Source organism: Leuciscus leuciscus, assembly GCF_965113295.1.
Source record: "Leuciscus leuciscus genome assembly, chromosome: 1".
NCBI classification, from domain to species: Eukaryota; Metazoa; Chordata; class Actinopteri; order Cypriniformes; family Leuciscidae; genus Leuciscus; species Leuciscus leuciscus.
Window position 1 is genome coordinate 25219583 of NC_138725.1, and position 11461 is coordinate 25231043.

At 37.3% G+C, this 11461-nt stretch overlaps 1 long non-coding RNA gene across 1 annotated transcript; it reads left to right on the forward strand.

Moving 5' to 3' along the window:
* Nucleotides 1-777: 777 nt before the first annotated feature.
* On the forward strand, nt 778-8723 carry LOC309503303. The gene is made up of 3 exons (XR_014207603.1): nt 778-1461; nt 1606-1727; nt 8468-8723. It is a non-coding gene; the product is annotated as an uncharacterized lncRNA (long non-coding RNA).
* Nucleotides 8724-11461: the final 2738 nt, after the last annotated feature.

An 11461-nucleotide genomic window follows, 5' to 3' on the forward strand; every position in this document is an offset into this window, starting at 1 on the left:
TACAGATTCTACAGTGATTTGTTGTTTGATTCTCTTGGTGTCATGTTTTAATTTAATTTTATGTTTCTATGTATTTTGTAAATGAATTATTTACTACTTATGGACAGCACTTTGGTCCATTTTAATGGTTTTAAAAGTGATTTATAAATAAAAGTTGTGTTGAGCTGAGTTAAATTTCACTGACAGTAGAAATGATGCACCCTCTCATAAACTACCCAGTTGGGTTATAATAACCAACTGCTGGTTTGCCAAACTGGAATAAACTGGATTGGTAATTTTGTCTTCTGTCCTAAGAGAAAACTTATTGAGGTGAGTTAAGGTTTCTGCAAATCATGCTTAATAAGCTGGATGTCCTTCCTCTGTCGTTTATGCTGATGTCTTCTTCTAGCACTTTTGCTCTTCTTCACTGTAGTATTTGTCTATCTCATCTCTTTCAACACATTCTCTTCACGCCCATGTTATCCTCTTGATAATCTCTGTGGTTGATTACAAAGAATTAAGTTCAAGAACCTAACTTTCAAAATGTTTGCTCATCTCATCCTGCTCTACAAAAAAGAGGAAGTCAAATACATTAACTCCATTTAAAGTAATGCACGATCTTTCCAAGCCACATTCAAGCATCTGCCATTATATGGCATTAACTTAAAAGCAAGCAAATAATATTTATTTGAAACAGGTAAATAGCAATATCAATATCCAAAACGCGTTCATCAGCTGGAGAAATATCATTCTGAAAGTGATTCCAACAATATCGATTCTCAATGCCTTTCTATGTAGAGCCAGCCCTGATTGGCTGCTTGAATCTCAATTTAAAAGAACGTCCAGTTTGCGGTCTTTCTTTCTTTTGGCCATCGGTGGAGAAGAAGTCATAGCACGGTTACTCATGGTTCTTACAGGGCTTTCAACCGAGGAGGTCCTTCAGAAAATATCAGAAGCAGGCATAGAAGTAACCGGCGTCGAGATGAAAGGACATGAAATGGACTTTCAGGCAAATGACACTTACTCAGATGATAATAATGTATATGTCACAGCTAGACATTAAGTTTAAAATGAAATGTTGGAAAATGTGAAAATGAAAAGTATTTAATTCATTTTTATTTTACTTCTGCGTGTGTGTGAAATATATCTCGTTATAGTCAATGATTGTACCCTGTCAAAGCCAATTTTGTACCATTTTTGAAGGGTCCATTTTTGTACTGTTAAATAAAGGTACACAATTGTCACCACAGGTACAAGACGTCTCTTAAGGTACAAATCACAAGGGTACAAATATGTACCCTATGCCAAGGGTACAATATTGTACCCTTGAGGGTACAGCCCCAGTGACAAGCCATTGTACCCCTAAAGGTACAATTATGTACTTTATTTTCTGAGAGTGGCAGTACTTCATGATCACAGCAGAGAGAGAAGAGATGAAGAATTACAAGAACGCAGCTGGTCAAACTAGATACTGCATAAGTGGTAATTACACTGGATGTAGATAGCAATGTTGCATCTTTGAGTGATCAACTAGAGAAGACCGCTTTCAAACATGGTTAATACAAATCCATTTCAGTGTCATTAGTGTCTTTTCCTAGTTTTCTTTATCTTTGCTGTTTCTTTTAGGAACTGTGATTGCTTTAGATGGGTTTTTCACCACCATGGGAAGTAAGAACTGGTCTGACAGTAGACAGTTTTGCAGAGATAATGGTGGAGATCTGGTCATTATCAAGAGTGAAGAGAAGCAGGTGAGTTTGTACGGGTGAGTGTCTGTTAATGAATGAGAGGAATCACAGTTATTCCCCAGTCATCACGTTGATCTCGCAGTGATCTCTCCATATGATCACAATATGAGTCACAGTGAGCTAAAAGGTGTAACCTCACAGTGCACTCACTGTGTGCTCATACTATGATCACAATGTGAGCTCATCCTAGCTAGAAATGTTATTGGACGTGGACTCCAACATTGCTCAGATGTCAAATTTTGATTGAAAATGAAAATTGGATTGACATCTAAACATGTGTTTGATTTATTTGAACATTTGTTTGAACTCCACAAATAGTATTACCAGCTTCACTTATTACAAACCAAATTTACTTCTGTCATATGTGTACAAAGTCCTTATTGAGATTAACAGAGGTTTAGATAATAATAATAAAAAATAATAGTTTGGACATATCATCATTATGGTGATCAGTGTTTGCTTTAGTAGGGCAGTTTTCTCTGGCTGCTGGAACTGTGTTATGGCAAGAACAGTAAGAGAAAATGTGATCAGATGATGTCAGCTACTTTGATAATGATGATGTAACTTTTAATTTTTTCTGTTTAGATTAGCCACAAATGAGGGTTTACCACTAAAAACAATAACAAACTTTATTTATTTTTTTAAATCTCATTAACTTTAACACGCTTCAGTGTTACTAATAACAGTCTGAGTGTGGACTCATATAAACACTGAGAGTGTTAATTGAACACTGGGGATTTTACTGTGTAGGTTGCTCTGCTTTGGCGTAGACCATTCAGACTGACAGATGAACAAAACTCCTTAGATGAATGCAATGAGAGGGCAAACTCAAACCGAACAGAGTTCGATTGAACACAGCTAACCTTAGGCATGTATCCAAACTCAGGCATGTATCCAAACTCATCAAAGGCAACAAAGTGATGAAAAAGGAAAAGTCCTTCTAAAAAAAAATAGAAAATACCAAAAACAAACATAAGCATTCCTCCCACATTCTAAAATAATAAGGAAGACAATATTTATATATACTCCCATGTCGAGCTTAAAACCCAAAGTTTACCAACTAGGACTTTTTTAATAACCAGTTAAAGGTAGCCATAAAGAAACATGTGTTCCCTCTACCCCAACTGAACTACTTCTTCAGGGAAGCACTCACCTTATACAAACCCTGTGATCTAACGAGCGCCCTCTAGTGGATCGTTGCATTACTAGACATGTAATTGTTAACTCCATCCCTCTTTGGATATGGAAAACTGTGACAGATATTTCACTCTTTTACAATGATAAAAATATAATCATCATGTAGTGCTCTGATCAATTGATCTATTCTAGACCATCATATATGTTATTAATTTCATATAATTGAGCATAGTAATGTTTTTACAGCATGAAATCCAACAGCATTTAAATAAAAAAAACTGTATAATAATAAAAAACAAACTAAACACTGTGAACTACTGTTTCATGTAGACACACACAAACCTTTTTTTTTTTTTTTTTTTTTTTTATTGTGGCATTAAGCATATCACTGTTATTGAGATTCACACGCTGATTCTTGAGGTTTGTGTTTGTCTCACTGAAGGGGTCAAAAAAATATTGTACACATATTTTGTTTTTATTACATTAAATATTCAAAGAATTTTTTTTTTTATTAAAATACAAGATCTCAAATAGTCAAGGCCAAAGAGCCCAACTAAAGCAAACACTGATCACCATAACAATGACGTTATGCCAAACTATTACTTTCAAACTTCGACATCTAAACCTCTTTTAAGAGGTTCAGTCCTGTGTCTGCTGGGAAACTTCCCGCTAAAACTTTATAAGAATGTTAGGGGATAATGTTCTGTCAATGTTATCACTAAACATGTTTAAAATGTTTTTAGAGAGTGTTATCCTTCCTTTAGGAGAACATTCTGGAACCAAAAATAAAATTAGCTACAGAAAATATTACAAGAACATAACATAATGCTCTCAAAACATTCATAGAACAATAACATTTCTAGCTGGGATGAGCTCATATTGAGATCATAGTATGAGCACCAGTGTTGGGCAAGTTACTTAAAAAAAGTAATTAGTTATAGTTACTAGTTACTTCTCACAAAAAGTAACTGCGTTAGTAACTGAATTACATCATTACAAAAGTAACTAATTCCCAGGGAAAGTAACTATTGCGTTAATTAAAAAAAAAAAAAAAAAAAGTTTAAATATAAGAAATTTCTTGGATACCCCCAATATGAAATGTTAAATGAATGAAATTGACACTAAATAGAACATCTTATTATTATAAAACATTGTACACTAATCTACACTATTTTAATGTTGCTGTGGGACAATGTGAGAGACACCTATTAACTTAAATATGAAAATATTATCATTACTATAGTGCAACAATAAAACAATAGATGGTTTAGAACTTTTAATATTTATTGCACAGACCACAACTGGCCAACAAATAAGTCTAAAAATAAATTATGCTTCTTAAGAAATGTACCAAAAATAAATAAATAGTAGCCTAATAAAAATATACATACACATACACTAGTGCATATAATTAAAATGATAAAACTCACACACCTTTACAACTGGTAGACATTCTGTATAGCCTACTTGAAGTATTTTCTTCCTCACAATAGTAAGTTTAACAAAAAGTGCTTTCAATATAATACTGAACAATGTATCAACATAAATAATAATAATACAATATAATCTTTTGGGGGTTTATTTTCCTAATCTACAGAGAACGTCATCATTAGAGGTTATTTTAGCCAAATTCTAGTCGTGTTTGCTGCACGTGCTCACAACCGTCAAACAAATATGTTTGAACGTTCCCTGCAGGCTATTTTGGAGTTTATGTTATAAACTAATTAAAACATTGCATATGATACCAATATGCTACAGAGATTATTCAAATGCTGATATGTGTAATTTATTTATAAATAAAGTATTTGCTCGGACACATTCGGTCACTGTAGCGCACTGTCGAGCGCGTTCTCGGACACACTCGGTCTCTCTCGCGCACTGTCGAGCGCGTTCTCGGACACACTCGGTCTCTCTCGCATAGACATAATATAGATAGACGCCCTATCGACCGCTACTGCCTACTGGCGCGGGCGAGCCGTGAGGCCGCCATCTTAGACCGGTCACCCGCTCCACTCAGTGTAATCTGAATGGCAGGTGCAATGAGCTGTCAGCGCATTTAATTAATCATACCTCACTGAATACCGAACTGATTTTCATGCGGGTTTTTTTGCTGCAAAGGTCATTCATGTAGCTATTATACACATGGTTCGGCGTATTTTAATATTCATAGTAGGCTTAACATTAATATAATATTCTGATTTAAGATATAAAGTGACCAGACGTCCAAAATCAAAATATGTGATGTAGGATATAAGGTATTTTATAAATCACACACTATAAATATGATAAAGAAGCAGAAACAGATAGTTGCAGTAAAGTAAGATATTTTAATAAGTTGAAGAAACGTGTGTGTTTTACATTTACATTGCTTCCTGATATCACGTGCGCAAACACAAATAACCTATATATATAAAACAGTTATGTCCGGTCGAACAATTAATGTATGAATTAACTTCAGATTGGATTGCGCTAAAAGTAAGTTTCGTGCCTCTTACAAGTGCTTTCGAACTTCTTTCTGATCTGAATGGTATGTGGAAAACACTTGCGTTGAGGGAGCCAGAAAACACTTGGGGGAGACTTCTCCTAGTGTCCAGAACGCAACTGAATGCCTTTTCAAGCGTCTCAATACTGGAAAAACCACAGGAAACTACTTTTAAACACGAAATTACTTGATTTACAGAGGGTCTAGGCTCAGGGTCGGCGCCAGGACATATGGAACGAGGGGGCCTCGTTGTGTCACTGGGGGGGCATACCTCTCCCACCCTCAATAATAATAACACACCCACTTTTAATTAAAACAACAACAACCTCTATAAATCCATGATTGCTTGAATGATCAAGCACGTTAGGTGTTTTAGACGAATACAGATTATGAATAAAGAGTAGAAGTTGACTGAAAAAAAAAAAAATACTTAACGAGCTGCTAGTGACGTAATTTATTTAATCGCCTGTCGCAAGTGAAAATGCAAAGTTGCAAAGCTGATTTTATTCTAGTAAAACTAAATTAATTTACAAAAAGAAAAAATATATAGGCTATATATATATATATTTTTTTTTTAAATAGGCCTATATATATCGTCGCTGTCGGGCGGAATCCTCGTATCTCTCAGGAAATTAAAAAAACGGCATATTTTTTTAGTTATTAAACATTGTATCGTTAAAGTTGGTGTTATACCTTATATTGCTATCCTATACTGTTGTGTACCAACATTAACACAACATTTCCCCAAAATCATGTTTAATCGATATGAGTGATGCATGCAATACCAAAATATAGGCTGTCTAAAATAGGCGGAAATTAATCTGCATGCAAACAAAGTCAGCGGTCGCGTTGAGCCTTTTGACAAGAGAAAAGGCTTCAGTAGTTAACCAAAGCTAACGACTGGTTACATACATCTTCCTAAACTCCATTTTAAAGGTTTAAGAGCTATAAGTGAAGCAGAACAAAAAACGATGAGCTGACTAACGTTAGGCTGTCTAATAGGCGGAAATTAGACCAGTAGACCTACCTTTTTTCTCCCATAAATAAAAACCTTGCTACTTGGGGTATTTTACATGCACAGTGCCAACTTCGAGTCAGTAAAATAATAAAAACAATAATTTAATGCTGGTATCCAAAACATTTAATTCAATTCAAGTATTATATTAGATACATTTTAAAACTTCAATGCACACGTATAATAAGCCTAGTAATAATAAGCCTAGTAATAAGTAGACATTTAAAATACATCAATAACTGATATCATAGTTTAACCATAGACTGTAAAAAATAGAGTTTAACACAGATAAAATCAGAGTTAAGGTTTGCTTTACGTGTTGCTCGACGAGGACTTCTTAATCGTTGTGGCTTTTCAATCCTGAGGAGACAAAATGCCGCGAGCCTCCCGCCCGCCGCGGAGTGAGGAAGAGGTGGAGTTATGAGGATTCTCAGACAGTTAAGTGTCCAATGGAGTTAAGAGATTTGCTCTCAAGCTATTTTCAACACTTTAGATTGGTTAATAATTTGTAAAAATAACAGTACCACGTGGGGACTGACCAATAGCATCAATTTGTGAAAAAATATGAAATTGACCAAATTTGGATATACGAGGTTTCCACCCGACAGGCGACAGCGACAATATGTAGTTAATTATATGTCAGGAATAAGAGGGCACAGTGGAACCGTCACCATGCCTGTTGCTGAGTCTCAACGGATGAAATCGCGCTCCGAGGCATGGTGGTGTGCTGACCAGAGGTGAGGGGGCACAGTAACCTAGGTGGCCGGGCCAGGCCCCCTGGGGCCCCCTCGTGGCGCCGACCCTGTCTAGGCTATTCGCACGTCTCGTCTATTAATATAAACGTTACCTGAGGTAATTTTCCTGGACCTTTTTACAGAAGGTAAAAGTCGCCGTAATCTTTACTGACATTGTCCATAATGATTACTGAGATGCACATTCGGACGGGACTAAAATAACCGAGAAGCTCTTGTAATTATTACTTTACCCCACCTCTCCATGTCAGGTGAACACCGGCTGGTGCAGTAATTGCCTAGCTAACGTTAGCTGGCTACGATTTCAGTACAGTAATATCAAAGATCCTTGCTCCTTCTCAATTATCTGGTAATATTCTATTCACAAAATACAACCAATAGTACGGTAATGTTAAAAGTAATCCCCCGGGCCATATTTGCGATGGTCCGCCGATTAGAACAGGAAAATACACCACAGTGCTCTAGCATCTTCACTGCTGCCACGCAACGAAACTAGGAATACGACCGGTTTAAGATGGCGGCCGCATTTCTCAGTGCCCAGCGGCCAATAGGGCATCTAGTCTCTATCTATGCTCTCTCGCGCACTGTCGAGCACGTTCTCGGACACACTCGGTCTCTCTCGCGCACTGTCGAGCGCGTTCTCGGACACACTCGGTCTCTCTCGCGCACTGTCGAGCGCGTTCTCGGACACACTCGGTCTCTCTCGCGCACTGTCGAGTGCGCTCGCGGCATTCGCCTCGCTTTTGTCGAGTCCCGCGCCTCATAAACACTCTCACACACCAGAGAAAAAACTTTGCAGTTCCTATGGCTGAGAGAGAGCCTACTCGGATGAAAACCGCTTCAGTGAGCTCAATTAAAGTAACGCCGCATTTTTATTGACAGTAACGGTAACGGCGTTGTAATGGAGGAAGCAGTAATTAGTTAGATTACTCGTTACTGAAAAAATTTTTCAAAAAAGGTTCAAAACTGAATAAAGGGTAAGTGCTGAAACATTCACAAAAAAACACAGAGTATTTTTTTCAGTCTCATTTTAAAAAAGAGACTATCGCAACCTTCAGAAAACAGATGAATAATAATAATAATAATACATTTATTTTATAATGCGCCTTTCTCAAACTCAAAGCGCTACAGGATACAAAGCAAAATCAAACAATCAACATTGCATCAGAACAAGTGTATAAAAAAAAAAAAAAAAAAAATAAAAAAAATGAAGACACAAGACTTCCAATATTAGAACCAATCTCTGCATCTCTGTTCTTTTACTCTTCTTTCTGTACTACTTTAGTTTATTCTTGAGTATTGTTGACTCATGAATTTGGGGTTGTGAATAACTGAAAATCTAATACATGTTATTCAGGTTTTGGAGGAAAGGTGAGCCGAGTAACACTGGAAATGAGGACTGTGTTATAATGAATCCACAACTCGACCTGTTAAACTGGAATGATATCCCATGCTCAGAGCATACCAAAGTTCTTTGTGAATAAAAGGGTTCGTCTTATCTTGTCATGCATTTACTTTTATTATTTTATGGCATAAAATTGCAAAGTCATTAAGATTCCTGCCTTTTAAAACCCTGTAAGCTCATTTAATCATATATAAACTGCTTTCACGATGTCCGTTTCATTTTATAATTTACTGTATGTTCTTATATTCTGGATATTGATATCACACACTTCTGCTGTGTTCATGTTAATACCTTCTCATTCTGTTTGTTAGTTTCACACTCATTTTGATCATCAGTGTTTAATGGCATTAACTACAATCATTAAATGTGTGATTCAGACATTTGTGTTCCATCAAGAGAAACTGATACTTTGGGAAAGTTAAATAACAGTAAATCACTGAGATCTATTGAGATTTCTGCTGTAGATGAAAAACTATAAGTGTGTGTCTGATCTTCAGCAGCATCTGATCATCTTCATTTCATTGCCTCTTATAGTCTGTGTTTTGGTTTAAAATAATTTATTCTTACTGTCTGCGGTGTTTGACTTACTAATTATGTTAGCTTGAGAAAATTAGTATCATTATTAATATTATTATTATTCTGAGACTACATTTTCTAATTGTAACTCCTCTTAACATCCGCCAAACTTTGCGCCGGAACACGCCTCCTCTTTTCGCTGCACCGCCCCCGGGAGCGCAAGTTCATTCCCTAATTTGCGTACGTCTGTGGAGGGAAAAGTCTGCTGTGCGCGGGTGCAAAATAGGAATGATACGCAGGGCCGGCGCTAGCCATTTGGGTGCCCTAAGCACAAATGCTTGGTGGTGGGATCAAATTTTCGTCGGATCAACATATAATAGGCCTCATTGAACGACCACTTAAACCCAATATTAACATGCTTTAGACATATTTTATTTGTTATTTATACTAGTACCCTATTGTGATGATTTTTCACGACCCAGATTTTTTGGTGCCCCCCCAAGCACTTGGTGCCCTACGCGCAGTGCGTGATGTGCGTGTGCGGAGCGCCGGCCCTGATGATACGTGCGTCGGTGTACAAAGTCAATTGCGCTGGGTGCAAGATCAATTCAAAGAAAATCAATACAATAACATAAAATGCTCAGAGATAAAGAGTAAAAAATGTACCTGACTCAGGAAATACATAATTCTGAGTGTCCTCCAGACATTATGGGTCGATCTCATTACAAATCGCCCCGAGCCTCTGGAGACATTTCTTTATACACTCAGACCAAGACAAAACATCCCCCAAAGTGGGGAATGAGCTTACAATAGGAATTTGCATTGACTAGAGTTATAGACACAGGGAGTTCACACCTTGTCGAGGAACAGGAGGTAGTTTGGATGAAGGACCCTGGGAAAAAGTGCACATCCAATAGGCAAAGTATATCTCTAAACCCTTATTACCATTTGGCTTACTTCTGTGGAGATGAGACCATTGTACCAGTCACACTGAGACATTTTAAATGATACCAAACATGACTGTTAATTCACTTATATTGACATAGAATATTATAATTTTATATATAATCTTTCTAAGTGAAGAGAAGGATGTGTAAAGGGAAGGAAGTGGGGGAGAAGGAACAAATGTTAAGGAAGCTAGGACAGGAGGGAAAGAAGCTTTCCCGCAACTTTACTCTGTTTGTGGTGTCCATATCTCAGGAGATCAAAGTATCTGAGGTTGAAATCTATCTGAACTGTTGAAGACACTCTTTACAGACACTGTGACTGCATGACAGAAAAACAGGAGCCTTAAAGATTCCTTGACACACGGGACAAGAAAGTTCAAAATATAAAACAAATGACATGATGAATAATAATAAAATGAACATATGAATAAATGATTACATGGATAAATGATTGAATGAATAGATAAATGAATAAATGTGGGCAAAAGCAAATGTGAATTTTTGATTATCTCAGCTTGTTGCTTAATTTGTGGTCATGAGTTTATATATTTAAGTACCATGATAGGAACATGACACTTCTGAACCTAGAAAAGTTATACTGCTTTTTAAACCAACTGAGAATCCATTTTCCAGGAATTTGAACTCTATCCCAGTCCAACCAATAGATGCACCCATGTCAAATCCATATCTCACTTCCACACCATATGGACCGGCTTTGGCTGATGCACTGGCGACTTCGGCCCGAGCCATTGCTCCAACTCCATCCACACTGGCTTCAGCCCTAACTGAAACACTGGGGCCTTTGACTTCTGCCTCAAATACACTGAATTCAACACGAGCTCGTCCAACTCCTGCTTCTGCAAAGGCTCCAGCCATATATGTTCCAGTTCCAGTATAGGTGCCTTCTGCACTGGCATCGGCTGGTCTGTTAAGTGTGTTAATTATGTATTTGGTGTCTTGTACATGGTGCAAAAATGACTTTATAGTTTCCTTTTTGTATCCTTTTCCTTCATCTAAAATACAACAAATTAGCTTTAATGCAGTGCACAAATACAGACATACACAATCCTCTGAATAACTGCCCATAAGGCCAAAATAAAAGCAAATGTGATCTTCTGGATTTGCCAATCTGTTATGCTTGTGTCTCTAGTGCATGTTGTGAAATGTGTTATGAAGCTTTGTGTGGTTACCTAAAAAACCCTAAAAAATATGGTGCTTTTAGCGTTTGGACCTGTTATCCGTCCGACTGGCAGGAGCGTGTAGTGGGTGTAGCCAAACTATCGCAAATCACTTCAAAACTTTTTATCTCGCAATCAAAGGTTTTAGCCTGGGATGGGTAAACTGGGTCCTGGAGGGCCACTGTCCTGCAGAGTTTAGCTCCAACCCTGATAAACTCTCCTGCCTGTAGCTTTCTATAGTAATCCTAAAGACATTGATTAGCTGGTTCAGGGGTGTTTGATGAGGGTCCCAGATAGCAAGCAAC